The following is a 19,742-nucleotide window of genomic DNA, read 5'->3' as shown; positions in this document are numbered from 1 at the left end:
AGCTCCCAGGTGATGGAGGTGCTGTTTGTCCCAAGGCTCCTTGGTCCTCCACCTGTGGGGTACAAACTGAACTATTATACATGACATTCCATCTCTTTTTGGCATAAGCCTCTCTCTCGACTTATCCAGACTCACTTCCCAGCATCATCTCCCTCCGCCACACCCCTAACCCTGCTCCATTCCAGCAAACCCTCCTTCCTCCTGCCTGAAATGCACCGCTCCTTCCTGTGCGGGACAAACTCTCCTCCTGCAACATCAGCTCAGCTTCCATCACCTCCTCTCTGAAGTCATTGCTGATTCCCTTGGGCAGAATTCACGTTGCTGCTTCCCTGTTTCCCCGGTTCACCTCCATCATCAAACTCATCTGAATATTAAATATGTGTGTGTATTATTAGTAAATTAGTATACATTTATTTATTTGTTTACTTGTTTGTTTACATCTCCTTTGCCAAACTTGAGTCAGGCTCCTCTGAGTTCTCTTTCTGACTTTCAGCCCTGAACAAAAGTCCTGTCAGGTCAGTTTAGCAAAGAGTTACCCTCTTAGTAATTTTCTATCCACCAACCTCCCATCCTGCCTCTTGGCTATAAATCCCCATGTTTCCTTATTGTATTCAGATTTGAGCCCAGTCTCTCTCCCCTACCACAAAAACCCCATTCCATTACCCCCCTTGAATAAAGTCTTCCTTGCCACATTTAACAAGTGTCGTAATTTTTTTCTTTAACAGTTATGGTGCCATGATTCAGATAGGATCAGATTCGTCACTGGACCTCCAGACCTCTTACTCCGGAACCCAAGTGAGCATCGTTGAGGCCTCTGGCTTCATTCCTGGCTGATTGATCCACGTGGCAGTCCTTTGAAGCATGGTAGTGATAGATTTTGATTTTTAGAATTCTGAGCATACTCTGAAGCTGGTTTAGAGTCCCAGGCAAGCAGCTGTTTGTAAGAAGCTGGGTTGGAGGCCCAGGCTTCTTTTGTTTGAAAGGTACCTGCTGGGCTGGAAATCTTTCTTCATGGCTGTCTGTCTCTCTGTTGCCCAACTTATTTGAAAACATGTCTATGCAGAAAATCTGCGTGTGTGTGTATTAGCAGTCTTGCTTATAATTGCCAAAAACTGAAAGCAACCAAGGTGTCCTGTGAATTGATGAACTGTGACACATCTGTATCATGGAATGTTATTCTGTGATTTCAAAAAATGAGCAATCAGGCCACAGAAAGACACAGATGACCTTAAATGCTTGTCACTAACAAGGCAGTCTGAAAAAGCTGTATAATTCAATTATATGACATTCTGTAAAAGGTAAAACTATAAAGACAATAAAAAGATAAGTGGGAGATAGGGACAGGGTTGAATAGGTGAAGCACAGGGGATTTTTAAGTATTGAAACTATTCTTATGATACTATAATGGTGGGTACATGCCATTATGCATTGGTTAAAACCCATACAATTTTATTGCACAAAGAATGAATCTTAATGTATGCAATTTTTTAAAAAATCAAATAATTTCAGAGGTCAGGGGATCCCAGATACTAAAAACATATGAAAGAGCATTACTGAACGGGAGAAAGATTGTTGACTTAACTAACTTTGGAAATGAGTGGAATCTGTAAAGGAATTGTACGCTAGTTGCTAAAGTTGCTTTCCACAGCAGTATGGGTTAGTAATTCTGATGCTGCTCTACTTGTATACCAGAATTGAACAATTAAGTAAATGTCCAGGGGCTGGCGGGAGCCATATTTCTCGTCTCAGGAGTAGGAATTGACAGATAAGTAAGGGGAGGAAGCTAGGATGCTCCAGGCGGTAGTGGATTAGAGTTGGAGACATCAGGACAAAGTCTTTTAGCTTAATAATGATCACCTGGTTACATACAGAAGTATTTACGGATACGTGTATTTAAAGGGCTAGTGTACACATGTGTATCTCCTTGCTCTGTCAACTGAGAGGGTCTAGAAATAACAATACCACAGTAGCAATGAACACACCTAGTGCCCAGATCTTAGTTTCTAATTCCATTCTCTGGTACGGAAACCAGGACTCCTTGGAAAAATGGTTGATTCTAGGACTGAGGCAGGAAATATACAGGATGAGTCTGCAGCATCTTTTAGTGTCAGAAAGTAAAGAAGCGCTCAGGAAAACATGCACACACACAGAGACACAGACACAGACACAAACACACACACAGAGATTGACAGGAGTGTGTCAAAGTGACACAGTAGCCAACCGAAAGAGCTCCCAATGGCCAAAGTTGGAATGAACTGAGCAGTAAAATAAATAAAGTGGTATTGAATTATAACCTAAAGCATAAAAGAAATATCCATGAATCCACACAGATATAAATAAATAAGATGAGACAAATTTCCCATGCACAAGAATTCAAAAAAAAATTATGTAAATACTCCACGTGGCCTCAAGGAGAAAGACTGTAACTCCCCACTCCTGAAGGGTGGTCCGTGCATAGTGACTTCTTTCCAAAGAGTACAGTATAGAAAGAGGAAAATAAAAGCTTAACTTCAGAGTGGAGAAATCTGACAAACACCTTCTCGAGCTGGGTGATCAAGGTCATCACCAATGGCAACAGATCATTTTGATAATATATACCCACAATCAGATGGGATGACAATAGATTCTACCTCTGTAGTCTCCCTCCCCAAAACCATACCCATGGTCTAATCACAAGAAAAACACTAGACAAAATCTAATAGAAAGGCATCCTACAACATATCTGACCAGTACACCTCAATTATGTTCCAATAAAGCTGAGTAAAATAAAATACCTTTTAAAAAAAAAAGGAGTCTCCAATGACAGAAAACCAGCAGTGAACAACGTCATGAAACCCAAGAGGAGGGATAAATCACGTTACATGATGAGAGGGCTTTGAGATGAGACCAAAGGAGTGTCCACATATTTGGCTACAAAGCAGTGGTGGTGACTTTGATGGCAACGGTTTCAGTGCAATAGGGAGGAGAGAAACCAAATAGCATACGCTCTTTACTTTTGTTGAAACTTTGAAAAATCACAGGGTCTTTCACTGATGGAAGAGAATTCATTCATTTATTTATTCATCCATCCATCCATCTGCCCTTGCTAAGCCCCAGCGTCACAGCTAGCGATTCACAGATGAATATAGCCTGTTTCTGTAGGTGCTCCCAGGCTAACAGTAGCCATCATAGGTATACACATAATTGCAACGAGATGCAGTGGCAGCAGAAAAAGAGGGACCAATCAGTGTAGCTTGGGTCATCAGGCTGGTTCTGAGGCTTGCATTTGAGGTACTTTGGAGACCTCTAGAGGTCTCCAAATGCTAAGTAGGCATTTGAATGTATGGGTCTGAAGGTCCAAAGAGATTTCTGGGTTGGAAATATTAATCTGCCTGCAGAAAGTATTTGTGTGGAGGAGATTATCTAGTGAAGGAGTATATGTCAACAAGGGGAGCAAGCCTAAAGGAATAGCTTTGAGGATCTGACACTTAAGGACAACGTAGGACTGTGAGCCTGCAGGGAGGAAGGAGTCAATAATTCCCATCGCTGCTAAGAAGTCAAGTCAAAAGGAAATTTGAAAATGTTCAGTGGATTTGGCACGTGGAGGTCACTCTGAAAACGGCAGTCGTCCCTTTCTTTCCACACTAAATCCTCCAACCTACCTACATCTCTCTCCACCTTATCATTGAGAGTACACTTTGAGCCTCTATTGAAACCTAAAAATTATAGAAGAATTTTCTGTTAGGCTACGCTTCAAAACAAATTCCTACAAGACTAAAAACAGAGGTCTTTTAAGTGAGTGAAGGACAAACTAGAATGAAAAAAATAGCTATGCTTGAAAATTAAAGAAAATTGCATAAATTTAATTGGGTTCTAGAACTCCCTTGAATCCATAGCCCTTCATACGTAGCAGGTGATAAATAAATAATGTAGATTCAAATAAAATTTCTTCCACATCACTTGTTAAATGAAGAAAAGCAATCTAAACATTTGCTTAAATGTTTAAGAGTCTATAATAATCAGAGCATTAGGCAAGCTCTCCACTCACCACAAAGGTGAATAGGAATGGTCCTCAACAATCTGGGACCTTGTATAATTGATTATCCTCTTACAGAGCTTCAGTCTCTGTCTCTCTGTCTCTCTGACTCTGTGTGTGTGTGTGTGTGTGTGTGTGTGTGTGTGTGTGTGCGCGCGCGCGCGCGCGTGTGTGTGTCTCTCCTTCTCCCCGCCTTGCAACACACTCAAGGTTTTCTCCACATTAAGAAAAAATGATTAGGACTTCCCTGGTGGCACAGTGGTTAAGAATATGCCTGCCAATGCAGGGGACACAGGTTTGAGCCCTGGTCTGGGAAGACCTCACCTGCTGCAGAGCAACTAAGCCTGTGTGCCACAACTACTGAGCCTGTGCTCTTCACCAAGAGAAGCCACTGCAATAAGCAGCCCGCACACTGCAACAAAGAGTAGCCCCCGCTCGCCGCAACTAGAGAAAGCCCACGCACAGCAACGAAGACCCAACACAGCCAAAAATAATAAATAGATAGATAGATAAATATTTTTTTTAAAAAAAGAAGAAATGCTTGACCTTGCCTTCACCTCATCCCTCTGGCCTCCTTCTCTTTACTTTGAGAAAGGCTGCAACAGTAAAGTTCTCAGTCTAATCAATTTCAAATATCAATCACTCTTCTGAGCTTGCAACCCAGTCTCTGCTATCAATTTCTGGACTAAAAGAGCCCTTTCTCCCAACGCATCCATAAATGATAACTCTTTTATCTCACTGAGAAAATGAAAGTGATCAGAAGAGACCTTCCACATTCTCCCACTATCAAATCTACCCAAAGGCTACACCCCCCCTCCCCCAAGCCGTACACAGGATCTCACTACCTCTTGTCCAATCATTTTTTTCTACCTACTGGATAATTCTCATCAATGTGTAAATATTCTGTAATATCTCTTCCTCTTTAAAAATAAATCCTTTCTTGACCCCACATCTCCCCACAGCTACTGATCCATTTCTCTATGTCCCTTTACAGCAAAAATCCTTCAGAGAGTGGTCTCCACACCCTGGCTTCCATTCTCCTCCTTCCATTACCTCTCGAGCCTCCTCTAATAAGGCTTTGCTCCTGCCACTTCACCAAAACTGCTACTGCCCAGGGGCAATGGTTAATTTTATGTTCCAACTTAGCTGGGCCAAGGTGCCCAGAGGTTTGGTCAAACATTATTCTGGATATACCATGTTCTTGGATTGGAAGAATCAACATTGTGAAAATGACTATATTACCCAAAACAATCTACAGATTCCATGCAATCCCTATCAAACTACCACTGGCATTTTTCACAGAACTAGAACAAAATATTTGTATGGAAACACAAAAGACCCTGAATAGCCAAAGCAATCTTGAGAAAGAAAAAAGGAGCTGGAGGAATCAGGCTCCCTGACTTCAGACTATACTACAAAGCTACAGTAATCAAGACAGTATGGTTCTGGCACATAAACAGAAATATAAATAAATGGAACAGGATAGACAGCCCAGAGACAAACCCACGCACATATGGTCACCTTAGTTGTGGTAAAGGAGGCAAGAATATACAATGGAGAAAAGACAGCCTCTTCAATAAATGGTGCTGGGAAAACTGGACAGCTACATGTAAAAGAATGAAATTAGAACACTCCCTAACACCATACACAAAAATAAACTCAAAATGAATTAAAAACCTAAATGTAAGTCCAGACACTATAAAACTCTTAGAGGAAAACATAGGCAGAACACTCTATGACATAAATCACAGCAAGATTCTTTTTGACCCACCTCTAGAGAAATGGAAATAAAAACAAAAATAAACAAATGGGACCTAATGAAACTTCAAAGCTTTTGCACAGCAAAGGAAACCATAAACGAGACAAAAAGACAACCCATAGAATGGGAGAAAATATTTGCAAATGAAGCAACTGACAAAGGATTAGTCTCCAAAATTTACAAGCAGTTCATGCAGCTTAATATCAAAAAAACAAAAAACCCAATCCAAAAATCGGCAGAAGACCTAAATAGACATTTCTCCAAAGAAGATATACAGATTGTCAACAAACACATGAAAGGATGCTCAACATCACTAATCATTAGAGAAATGCAAATCAAAACTACAATGAGGTATCACCTCACACAGGTCAGAATGGCCATCATCAAAAAATCTACAAACAGGGCTTCCCTAGTGGCGCAGTGGTTGAGAGTCTGCCTGCCGATGCAGGGGACATGGGTTCGTGCCCCGGTCCAGGAAGATCCCAAATGCCGCAGAGCAGCTGGGTCCGTGAACCATGGCCACTGAGCCTGCGCGTCCAGAGCCTGTGCTCCGCAACGGGAGAGGCCACACAGTGAGAGGCCCGCGTACAGCAAAAAAAAAAAAAAAAAAAAAAGCTACAAACAATAAATGCTGGAGAGGGTGTGGAGAAAAGGGAACCCTCTTGCACTGTTGGTGGGACTGTAAATTGATACAGCCACTTCAGAGAACAGTATGGAGGTTCCTTAAAAAATTAAAAATAGAACTACGATATGACACAGCAATCCCATTACTGGGCATATACCCTGAGAAAACCATAATTCAAAAAGACTCATGTACCACAATGTCCATTGCAGCTCTGTTTACAACAGCTAGGACATGGAAGCAACCTAAGTGTCCATTGACAGATGAATGGATAAAGATGTGGCACATATATCCAATGGAATATCACTCAGCCACAAAAAGAAACAAAATTGAGTTAGTTGTAGTAAGGTGGATGGACCTAGAGTCTGTCATACAGAGTGAAGTAAGTCTGAAAGAGAAAAAGAAATACCATACGCTAACACATATATATAGAATCTTAAAAAAAAAAGGTCTGAAGAACCTAGGGGCAGGACAGGAATAAAGAGGCAGATATAGAGAATGGACTTGAGAACACAGGGAGGGGGCAGGGTAAGCTGGGACAAAGTGAGAGGTGGAATGGACATATATACACTACCAAGTGTAAAATAGATAGCTAGTGGGAAGCAGCTGCGTACCACAGGGAGATCAGCTTGGTGCTTTGTGACCACCTAGAGGGGTGGGACAGGGAGGACGGAAGGGAGATGCAAGAGGGAGGAGATATGGGGATATATTTATATGTATAGCTGATTCAGTTTGTTATAAAGCAGAAACTAACACACCATTGTAAAACAATTATACTCCAATAAAGATGTTAAAAAAAACCAAACATTATTCTGGATGTTTCTGTGAGGGTGTTTTCAGATGAAATTAACATTTAATACTGTAGACTCTGAGTAAAGCACATTGCCCTCTATAAGTGGGTGGGCCTCATCCAATCAGTTGAAGGCCTGAATGGAACAAAAGACTGACCTCTCCTGAGCAAGAAGGAATTCTCCAGCAGACGACCACAGAATCAGCTCTTCCTCGGTCTCCAGCCCACTGACACATCTTGCACATTTGTACTTGCCAGCCTCCATGATCATGTGAGCCAATACCTTAAAATATATCTCTTTATACATACCCACACGTATCCTATTGCTTCTGCTTCTCCAAAGAACCCTGACTAATACACAAGGTCACCAGTGACTTCACCAAATCTGGAGGTCAATTCTCTAACTTTCACCAGCATTTGACACAATTAAATCATAGCCTCTTTCTTTAAACAAGTCCTGTGCTTCTGCTATCTGGTATATTTGAAAACTACTAAGAGAGTAGATCCTAAAAGTTCTCATCCTGGGCTTCCCTGGTGGCGCAGTGGTTGAGAGTCCGCCTGCCGATGCAGGGGACACGGGTTCGTGCCTCGGTCCGGGAGGATCCCACATGGGCCCGTGAGCCATGGCCGCTGAGCCTGCGCGTCCGGAGCCTGTGCTCTGCAACGGGAGAGGCCACAGCGGTGAGAGGCCTGCGTACTGCAAAAAAAAAAAAAAAAAAAAAAAAAAAAAAAATTCTCATCACAAGGAAAAAAAACATTTTTTGGTGTCTATATGAGGTGATGGATGTTAACTAAACTTATGGTGGTAATCATTTCTCAATATATGTAGGTCAAGTCATTACGCTGTATACCTTAAATTTACACAGTGCGTACATCAGTTATATCTCAATAAAACTAGAAGAGAAAAACGAATGTTCTGTGCTTGTGTCCAGGTATTCGTCTCTCCTGGTTTTCCCCTATGTCCCCAGCTACTCCTAAGTCTCTTTGTGGGGTCCCCTCCCCCGCCCCAGAGCTCAGCTCCTGACTCTGCTTTACCTACACTCCATTTCTCTTTGTACCTCCAGAACCTGGTGCTGGCCCTTCTCCCACCATTGCAATTGGAGAAAAGATCAATAGAGGAAATAAAACACTAAAATAAAACATTTTCAAGGGCAAATGTCATCCAGTGCCTGTAAACTCAATTCTAAGGGGCTTCAAAGGAGCTCGAGGTGAGAGGCCTTCAGAATTCCAAAGGAAGGTTCTAGTGGTGGGATTTAAAGTACAGCATGGTCACACACTCCAAATCATTTCAGTTAACATCCCATACCATCCCAGGAAAAGAAGGTTTGCTCAGCAATTGGGATATGGAAACAACTCATGGGTTAATGTCTAAACAGACAAACTCATTCTCATTTTTTTTTCCTTTTAAGTATCATCATTCCTGAGCTTAACAGTCATACGGTGATGTCCAGAGTCATCTTAACTGGACTAGAAAATCCAGTGTGAACACAGGTTGTGTTTAAGAGCACGCTTCCTGGAGAGAAGTGAATGCAGGGACCTGTCTCTCCTTCCAGAAAGGATCTTCTGTGGAAGGTGGTGGTCCTTTCTTTCAGCTGTTCTATGAACAGGGTCCAGCACAGTAAGACACGGGAGGAAAGAAAAAGGAGCAGAAGTTTCTGGCTTGCTCCCTGGGAAAGGCCTCCTTGTTCAAAGAAGTGACTTTTAGTCAGTGATGTTTCAATTACAGTCTTTCATGGAGTGTCAAACAGCGAAAAAGAATTCTGTTTATAATATTTTTCTATGGAACTCTGGGGACAGGCAGCTGGGATTCCTAGCAGTCTGAGTTTCTAGGATTAGATCCAGCAGAAGAAAATAGAATGTGAGCAGGGACATCAAGGCTAGACTAATCATCATTAGTGCTGCAGAAAAACTTTCCATCAGGTAGAACATTCACTAACACTCGGTATAAATCTCTATCCCATGCTTCTATCTGCTTTGTACCAGTGTGCTGCTGGAGCTGGCCCTTACTGGCTCGTGAGTGTTGACCACTGAACATTCAGGGATTTTGTGATCTCATTGTTAAGGTCAACCATCATTAAAAATTAAGTTATATAAACTTAGTTATATAAATGATATCAAAAGTAAAGGTAATAAATGCTCAAAATCCACTATTTCCTAATTATTGTAAAGCATTTTTTCATATCATGATTTGTTTCTGTTTGACCTGTGTGGCAAAAATGCTACTAAATGATGTATTACTATATATCTCTTCCTGACTCCTTGTTCAGTGACTTAGTGACTTCACATTAGTGTCTTGAAACTGACCATGAAATTAGCCATGGTGGGTGTATTTACACCAGGGAAATCGGCCAACACTTTTAAATCAGATCTTTGGTGGGGTAGGGGGGGAGCTAGTTGCTGAATTTTACCAACACCGCTCCCACATTTTCCATGTCCCTTCATTATGAACATTGGGCCCCTCCTTTGGACGTTAGCGCAACACTGCCTCCTCCAGGAAGGCTTCCCGGATCGCCCCCAGCCTACTATGACTCCTTGCGCTGAACTCCCATTGCCTTGGCTGCCTGTAAGCTTCAATGTGCTCTTGGCTAATAGTTGAAGGAAATATAACAAAGATTTTTACACGGCCATATACTTTTCTTCTACCCCTTTGTGTGCCCTTTGAGGGCAGAAACTGATACATAGTAGATGTTTAACAAATACTTGCTGAGTGGAAATCTCCATATAGAACTTCCTGGATAACATGACTGGGTCCCAGTTCCCAAGGAACTTCCATCCGAATGAGGAAAAGATGGATACTGACCAACTTAAACGCAAAAAGTTCTTTTCATGTGACAATTTAAATATTACCAGTTTGAAATGCAGTTGTCTCTAAACACTCATAAAGTCACTCTGATGCTCCCTCCGATGAGAGTGTGTGTTTTTTTGCTTGTTTTCTTTTTTTGTGTTTTGGCTGCGTTGGGTCTTCGTTGCTGTGCACGGGCTTTCTCTAGTTGCGGTGAGCGGGGGCTACTCTTCCTTGTGGTGTGCAGGCTTCTCATTGCAGTGGCTTCTCTTGTGGAACACAGGCTCTAGGCGTGCAGGCTTCAGTAGTTGCAGCACGCGGGCTCAGTAGTTGTGGCTCGCAGGCTTAGTTGCTCAACGGCATGTGGGATCTTCCCGGACCAGGGCTCAAACCCGTGTCCCTGCATTGGCAGGCGGATTCTTAACCACTGTGCCACGAGGGAAGTGCTGAGAGTGTGAGTGTGTTTTTTTTTTCTTCCCAAAGTGATTCTCGGTTCAGAACTTCATGGAGATAGACGTCAAGCTGATTTCTAAAAGATGGAGGGGAAAGGAAGACTCTGGGGAGGGGCTAATCTACTCCAGTCTAGTACCCTCACCCCAGCTAAGCAGCTTCCAAGAGGCTCTGTGACTCCGTGGCTGGAGGCTTCTCTCTGGGGCCAGGCTGCCTTGGTGGGTGCCCCGCACGCTGACACCTTGCGGGGGAGCAGCTGGTGGAGGAAGAGGCACAGGAGGAAAGCTGGCTGCATGAAGGGCAAACAACTCTGGGAAAAAAAGTGGCTCCAACCACAAGGGACATTTGGCATTTGCCAAGGAAGCCGCCATAGACAGGAGATCACAGCTGGTTTGACTTACAGATAACAAATCCAGTCCTGTTTCTTGCAGCTTCTTCTATCTGTAAACACAGACGTAGCTATCCACAGAGGCAGGTTCAAATTACCCTGGCGTTCCAGAGCTCAGCGTGGCGGCCTCGGGGCTGGGCTGCGGAGGAGTTACTGGATGGTTCTTCTCCCCGCCATCCCCCCACCAACTGTCGGTGATGCACTGGGGGGAGGGGACACAGCGATGGAGAAGGGAGACCCAGCTGGGGGAGATGGTTGGGGGCATGAGGGCCTGAATCTGATCAAGAGAGTAAGAGAGCCTCGGGAGTTAGAGAGCTTCCCTCTCCCGGGACCTTTTGGGAAAAGGAATTCTGGTGAGTTGCTCCGGCCCCAGCAGCATCCGAGCTGTTCCTTAAAGACGCTTGCTTTGACAGCTTCTTGAGATTCTGATCAGTGCCAAACGCATTCTGTAAATCCACTTACTGCCTTTGTTTAGCTTTTTCTTTCTTCCTCTCTCTTTTCCTCTCTTCCCCCCTCATTTCTTTCTCTCTCTCTCCCCCCTCCCTGCACCCCCCTTTTTTTTTGGTGGGGTGCAAGGAGGGATGGATATGACTTGACCTTTAGCCAAAATGACCCATTCTAGACAGGAGAAGCCAATCAACGTGGTGAGCGTCACAAGTGGCCAGAACTTGTTTCCTAAAATTACAAGCATGGGCTCCCCATGCCTGCTTCTAGAGAGCAGATCCCCATTCTCATCAAGTTCTGCTCCCAAGACAGTGGTGGATTTGGGGGCTGCACCTGTCCAGCGTCAGAGTGAGGAACTCTCTCCATTTTCCCCTTTCCCACTGGCCTCATCGTTCTCCAGGCCACAGACTTTTAGGAAAAGGTGTCACTTCGTTGGAAATTCACTTTGGGAACTCCTGCGTCCCTGATGTGGAACCTGGGAATTGTTTCAGGGTCCTGAAGGGCCTCGTCAGATCTCCCGCCCAGGTCAGTCCCGGCGGACTCCTGCACGCCCCCCAGGCTGGGACAGACCTTCCTCCTGGTGTGTGTCCCTCCTCCGGGTCTCTACAGGTGGCTTTACCCACTTGCACCCTCTCCGAGGCCACAAGCTGGCCTTGCTAATGCCCTAACAGCCTGGGACTCAGAGGGAAGCTGGGCTGAAACCCAGGGATCCTCCCCTGTTGTCTGGAGCTCCATCTGGTTGGGAGGTTTATCGCGGGCTGTTATCTCAGCGCTCCTCAAGGCAGCTTAAACCTATTAATTCCTTATCTTGTCATCACAGGCTAAATGAAAGCATCCTCCACTAGGCTGCCTCCCTTTGGAATAAAAATCTCTTACCCCCACGTACTTGGCCTCTGCGTGTTTCCAAGAACTCCTCCTCCAGCTTGGTCTAAAGAGCCCCCTGGGAATCTGCCTGGGAGAGGAAAACGCCTGGAGAAAACACAGACGGGCTGGCTCCCTGAATGGGCTGTCCCCTGGGCAGAGGCCCCAGCTCCTAAATGAGTCTCCTGGGCCTTGGAGGCCTGAGCATCGTCCATTCCAGTCTCAATACTGCAGCCAGGCGGACTTTTTCCAACATCAGGAGCTCCCCGCTCCCTCCCAGCCTTTTTTTTTGGCCACGCCCAGCGGCATGTGGGATCTTAATTCCCAGACCAGGGATGCGACCCGCGCCCCCTGCAGTGGAAGTGCGGAGTTTTAGCCACTGGACCGCCGGGGAAGTCCCGGAGCTCCGTTTTTAAACTGCAAAAAGATTGCAGGGGGCACACCCCCACCATAGTGGCCGGAAGTGCCGGATGAAGAAGGATGCGAGCGGGGTGGGTACCGGAGCTGGAAGGAGACAAGAGGGCTGAGACACGCATGACTGCGTTGTGCTGGGCGTCCCCGCGCAGTGATGCCCCAAACCCGGGAGGCCAGACGGGCAGGCCCGTCATCTACTTCTCTTGCCTCCTTCCTCAGAGCAGGTTGGAAGGTAAGGGGAGACAGCATGGTCCACCTCTCCGTGCTCAGAAGGAACAGAACCCCTCTGCGGGGCTGCATTCGGCGCCCCCATGCGTCAGGTTCAGAGACCAAAGGAAGAAGAAGAGTTTTCCTCTCCCAGATTCCTTTCTGGGCACGAGGACACGTTTTCTCCGAATCCCCTCAGCCGACTTCCCCTCGGGTCTCATTGCCCAGCTTTAGGTCCTGTAGCCCCCGAGGCTGCCACTGGCTGGTGGCGTGAAACAGCTGACCCGAGACCACGAAGGACCCACCCCTGGAGTGGGAGGGGGCGGATCCGTCGCGGCTCTTTTCCACTTGACCCAGAGCTCCTACAGGGCAGTCGTCCAGTCATGCTTTTCTCCTCACACCCTCTCTCGTCAAGGCCACCAGGGATGCCCACTGTCCTAAGGCCTCGTCCTTTTTGACCTACCAGCCAATCTCTTCACACTTGATCCCTCCCTCCATTCCGAAACCTTCCTCCACCCTCTCTTTCTCTCTCTCTTCCGCTCTCACCAGCCACTGCATCTCAGTTCCTTTGCTGGATCCCCCTCATCTTTCCAGCCCCTAAATGATGCAGAGTCCAGGACACGGTCCGCAAACCTCTTTTTCCTTATCTTCACTCTAATCCTCGGGTGAGCTCATCTGGTAACACGGCTTTAAATACCCTCTGACTGCTGGGACTTCCAAATATGTGTCTCTAACATGTGCCTCTCGCCTTAATTCCAGACCTAGATGTCCAACTGCTTCGTCAACATCCCCATTGGGTGTCTAATGGGCATCTCAAACCTTAATGGCCCAAACTCCACTCTACGTTCAAAATATGCTCAGAATCTGATCGCATCCTCCCTTTCCACCACTTCTGACTCCAAGCATCTTTCCCTTAATCTACTGCAAAAGCCACATCACTCTCTCTGCTTTTTCCCTCCCCTTCTACAGCCAAGTTTCCTACAGCAACCAGAGTGAGTCCTATAAGACAGAAATCAGATCATGTGGGTCCTTTGCTCAAAATCCTCCGAGGGCTTCTCATCTCACATAGAATTAAAGCCAAAATTGTTCCCAAAATTGTTAGAAAATTGCTCAGATTGTGGGCCTTCTAAGACCCCGCATAAGCAAGAAGGCTTGAAGGAGGTGAGGGTGGTGATGGTAAAGGAAGGAAGGAGGCCTGCCTCACAGACGTCTGGGTAGAGACATCTAGGGCAAGAGCTGTGAGGAGAGGATGCACATGGCATGTTTCAGGAAGAGACAGGACCCTGCTCTTCTCTCTGCCTTCCTTTCCAACCTCTCACCTGCAGTGGGTCGAGCAGTGTTCCCCCAAATTCATATCCACCCAGAACCTCAGTACGTGCCCTTATTTGGAAATAGGCAGATGTGATTAGCTAAGAATCAACATGGGATCATGCTGGGTTGGGGTGATCCTTAAACCCAATGGCTGGTGTCCTTCTAAGAGAAGAAGACTCCCAATGAGACAGAGAAGGTCATGTGAAAACAGAGCAGGGCAGAGGTTGGGTTACGCAGCCACAAGCCAAGGAATACACGGGCCCACACTTGCTGGAGGAAGAAACAAAGAAGGGTCCTTCCTTATAGCCTTCGGAGGAAGCGTGGCCCTGCTAATACATTGATTTCAGTCTTGTAGCCTCCAGAACTGTAAGAGGACCAATTTCTATTATTTTAAGCCACCAAGTTTTTGGTAATTTCTTATGGCAGCCCTCAGAAACTCACACAACTCTTCCTCCTTCATTTGGTTCCAGCCACATGGCTTTCCTCCAACTCTGCATCTGGTTACAGAAGACGCCAGCAGGATTGTATCAAAATGGCAGGAGTCCTGACCCGAGAGACTGTGACTCTGCCCACACCTCTTGGCCTCTCATTTTCCTTGTGTATCAGACAAGACAATCTCTGCACTTCCTCCAGTTCTGAGAGCTGGGAATTCTCCTAATCAATGGTCCAGACCCAAATCCACACAGTGAGAGCAATTCTCCCTAGACAGCCTTGGGTTTGTCCAGAGCTGGGGGATCTGCCCCACATGTGTGCAATGGAAAAATTTCACCCTCATCAAGCACCTGAATGCCATAGGGAAGCTGCTTGAGCTGGACCAGCCCCTGGAAAGAAATCTGGTCCACGTTTCCTTAACAAAACTGTTCTGTACAATCCTGGGCACATTCTCACTCTGGTATCAAGAGCTACTCTTTTTTTTTTGCGGTACGCGGCCCTCTCACTGTTGTGGGCTCTCCCGTTGCAGAGCACAGGCTCCGGACGCGGAGGCTCAGCGGCCATGGCTCACGGGCCCAGCCGCTCTGCGGCATGTGGAATCTTCCCGGACCAGGGCACGAACCCGTGTCCCCTGCATCGGCAGGCGGACTCTTAACCACTGCGCCACCAGGAAAGCCCTCAAGAGCTACTCTTAATCAACATCTCTGAATGCAGATGGCTGGTCATGTTATGAACACTTACACGTGGCACCAGAAAATCCAGCAGCAAGCAAATGGACTCAGACACGTGCTTGTTATCCACTTTATTTTCCAAGAACGAAGCCTTCTGATGGAGGATCGGGTTTGGACATCCTTTTATCCTATGCACACCTCCTCCAGACACACTGCTAATGGTCACCTCGTGTATTCCAACAGCTTGTAATTAGTTTAGGGCAGGAGGTGGGGTAGGTGATCACAGCATTTTAGAGGTAGCAGAGAGATCCTCACATCTGCCCCTCTCTTTTCACCAGTGAGGTGTCAAGGCTCGGACTGCTGAGGTTATGTGCCCAGGTACATGAAGATGAGCTGGAGAGAGCCTGTCTCCACTCCCAGGAGCACCCCTCACACCCCAGGCTCAAGTGCGAGCTTCCCGCACGTTCTGCCAGCCTCAGAGTTCACGCTGGAAAGGCGTCTTCTGATCTGTGCCTTTTGCTTTTCGCTGTGGAGCCTTTTCTTCTCCCCACTGCTGGGGAAGCTGCCTGATTTTATTCTGCACGGAGCCACCTTATGGCTTTTAAACCACAGAAGTCAAGTTCACAAGATTCCTTTCCCGTTATTTATTTATTTTTTTTATGGCTCTTCAAAGACAGAAAACAACAACCATTTCCAATCTGATCCAAGACCACAGGATTGTTTTTAATTCCATTCATCAGTATCTCATTCACCCCAAGAGACTATGGGATGTTTCCATATTTGCATAATGGGCTCATCATTGTAAGCTCCACAGGGCCCTTTCTGACATGGTGGCAGTTATGTTTCCCTGCAAGCTTCCAAGTTTACTGTAGAGGCCAAAAGGGTCTCAGACACCCAGAAAACATACTTTTTATGTTTTTATAAACTCTATAAAATTGTAATTGGATCAAACTTTGCATTCAAAAGCACATTCTTCAGGAATATTTTATATGCACATAAAACATTGAGAAAATGTTAACATTATGATCTTAACTGTTTGCACATTGGAACCAGCTAAAAGTTAGGAAAATGCAATCCATCTGTTCTCTCCTTTGAAACTCGATTATTCCGAGAGCACAAAAGAGGACCTCGGGGGAGTTTGACACGGCCCTCTCCTGTTATCAGGTGACATACGGGTGGGCAGGGGAAGTGGTCTCACTGAGGGCAGCTGCTCCTTGACCTTCTCTCCAGACTAAGGCTTGGCCAATCCAGGAGCCTTGGCTATAAGGCTGCATCCTCTAACTGGCCGGGCAAAGAAAGGGATGTTCGTGTGGTCCCCATGGCCTCGGGTGCCTGAGGAGCTTCTGACAATCATTTTACCTGTCCTGGCTAGTTCCCCAGGGCCACGGGGGTAGGAAGCCCAGGTTCTGCTCTAGCCCTTGAGGCCTGTTTGTTCCAGACTCTCTGTTAGGTGTCGTTACAAAGCGCTAGCGGCCTCATTAGTTGAAGCTGAGTGGGGGGTAGCAGAGATGAGGGAAGGGGCTGTTGGGGGGGATGAGGAAACCCTAAGAGCAACAGCTGACATTTCTTTCCCGGGGAGCCCTGCCCCCCAGCTCCCCTGGCTTATGTGTTAGCCAGAAAACTGGGCCCCTCATTATCACGTTTACAGACTGCCTGACACGCACAGGAGAAATTACCTGGGGAGGGAGGGTCAATGTTAGTAGAGAGGCTGGCTCCCACCTGGAGGCCCTGTCCCTGGAAGAACAAAGCCCATTCCTCCAGGGTCACACCCATGCGTGACGGGGACTGGCCCACCAGGACAATGCAGGCCAAAGGCAAGAGGATTTCTCCCTGGAGGATGGGGGTCTCAGGTGGGAAGTATCAGGCAGCATGAAGAAACTGCCGTGGAAGGGCCACCAGATCCAATTCGCCCTCAGCTAAAGGTGACCCACAGTCAGAGCTTACTGGACAGGGGTTTGGACTGTACTGGTGGAGAGGATATTCCTCCATCGCTGATAAAACCTGAGCAGTAGTTCTCAACTTTCCATATGCCTAAGAATCACCTGGAAATCTGTTAAAATGCAGACTCCTGGACCCCAGTGCAGGTCTACCAGGATCTCTGAGAGTAACGCCCAGGGATCTGCATTATAACAAAGCCTGCAGGTATCTCGTGAATGACACATTCCGAGACTGCTAAAGAACAACGTTTAATAAAGATTTCACTCACCAAACCATCTCTGTTGAGTTCCTACCATGGAGACGGTACAGGAGCCAGCGGGGACGTCCGTGGGAGTGAGTGGCTGAAAGCAGGGGTCACTGTAGTGGAGGAGATCAGGGAACCAGGAGACCAGAGGGTGGGAGGACCACCGAGCTTGCGGTCAGGAGGGCGGGGTCGGTGAGGGAAACACACCATCGCCACCCCCCATCCCGCCCCGCGCGCACCCAGGTGCCGGCCCCAAGCAAGGCGGGGAAAGTGGGAACGCGCGGGAAGGGCTGTGATCACATCTGCGGGGACAGGGAAGGCCTCCCGGACAATATAGCACCTGAACGGGAGCTGAAGAGAGAGAGAAGTCAGCCCAGCAAAGGGCGTCCAGGGGAAAGGGCGCCAGGCAGGGAAGGTGACCTGCGTGGAGCTCCGGAAGCAGAGCCGGGCCGGGGACCTGAGTCCTGAACACGGTTCGGAATTGTTCATCCGTAGCATGGGCAGATGGGGGCCGTGAGAAGTGGGGCCAGGCGTGTTTGTAAAGAGCTCTTCTGACTCGGATTTTATGGAAGGGAACGTGGGAAGTCCCTGAAAAGACTAAGATCTTTCTAGCTTTGGTTTGGAGAGTGCGTTGGAGATCAAGCCTGAAGACAGAGCCCAGGGGGCTGTCGTAGTCATTTCTCTCCTCAAAGCCCAGTGAGATCCGTGCCCAAGGCCAGGTCACGTTGCTGATCTTCAGGAAAGGAGCCCCGTGTTCATGAGGTACCTCCTCTGGTTCACCAGGCACGTGGCCCACCGGCAGAAGCGCCCCCTACTGGTCTGGAGCTTCACACACGATGCAACTGGAAAGAAGTGGGGAAAGGAGATGCGTTTCCCTGGTGGAGGGATTCTTGGTGAAGGGTAAGGAAAATCCTGTGCAAAATGAGAATAAATATGTCGTTTCCCAGATGCAAGTTGCCTCTGAGAAGTTTCCAGAGGTCCCTGATCCATGGGAAGATCCTCAGACCTGCTACTTGTTGGGTTTCTGTGATTATCTGTGAATCAGAGGTTGACATGGATCCCGTGCCCCTGACCCTGCTCCATCCCATGACTGCTCAGACTCCCCTGGAATCATCTCACTAAGTTTCTCCCTCAGGGTTCCCACTCTAGAACTATGGATACCCCACCATTATTAGCATCCAAAATAGAAAATAAAAGGGCATTGAGGAATATTCCAGAGCTCACCCGTCACCCATCACCCCAGATGCACACACTTGGGTCTGCTAGCCCCCATGCAGTAAAGCCAATCTACTGACGCCTGGCTGTGCTGAAGGAAAGTGCAGCATGTGTTGTAAGGTCAAACAAGGAGTCCAGGCAGCTAGGGCTCAAAAGATCCAAACTCCCAGGTGGCTTTCAGGGAAAAGTTTTTAAAGACAGGGTGAGGGAGAGGATTGTAGGGTGTGTGATCAGCTCACGGACACTCTTCTGATTGGTTGGTGGTGAGATAACTGGGAGTTAAAGTCATCAACCTGCTGGTTTCAACCACAAGGTCTGGGGTCTCTGTGCTTGTGGGTAGCTTGCAATTAACTTCTTCCACTTGGTGGGGGTTTCAGTATCTGCAAAACAGCTCAAAGGACATGGCTCAGAGTATTATCTACAGCCCTTGAGGAGGAACTAAAGGCCCTTGACTTTGTTTAATGACTAAACTGTTATTATTTTGCCTTGCTTGACTGTTTTCCTTTGTTTCTGCATCTTCTCCCTTTTCTGATTAAATTTGTTCGTTGGAACTCAGGGAAGGCCTAGGAGGCTGAAGTTTTTCTACAAACAAGAAGCAGGTGGAGGACATGGGGAGGGGGTGTCTGCCCTGAAAAGGCCCCATAGGGTCCTGCTTGGTTACACACCCAAGTAGCCAAGCAGACTGTTTACCCCCTGCCCTTAGAAGCCATCTCCAGCTTGAGGCAGTGGACACTGCACACTGCTGCCCCTGCCACAGGCCGGCTGAACAGGCAAAGGCGTTTCCTGCTACGGGTTGGCATGGCCAGGCTGGGTTTTCTACCCCTCCATTCACCACCCATCTTACTTCTCCCCATCCGCCCCAGCTCCCCATGGCCGCAGAACCACACACACACCTTCTGATCTGTCTGCGGGTCAAAGAGAGCAGGAGTCAGAGCTCACCTCTTCCTGCTCTTCCAGCCGCACTTCCCAAGGCTTCAGCAAACACCAGGCAGATGGTGGAAGACCAGCCCTTGGGCTCTGAAGTCAGCTAAACCCGGGTCCAAATCCTCCTCTCCACCTGCAGCTCTGTGACCTCAAGCAAGGCGCTTCATTTCTCTGGCCTCAGTTTCTCCATCTGTAGCATAAGGATAATAGCTGTAACCACCTTTGGCCTGTTATGACAATGAAATTAGATGAAGCTAGAAAAAGAATGTGAGAAT

Source organism: Delphinus delphis, chromosome 21, assembly GCF_949987515.2.
Source record: "Delphinus delphis chromosome 21, mDelDel1.2, whole genome shotgun sequence".
Lineage (NCBI taxonomy): Eukaryota > Metazoa > Chordata > Mammalia > Artiodactyla > Delphinidae > Delphinus > Delphinus delphis.
The sequence above is the reverse complement of the archived record's forward strand: the minus strand, read 5'-3'. Positions refer to the sequence as shown.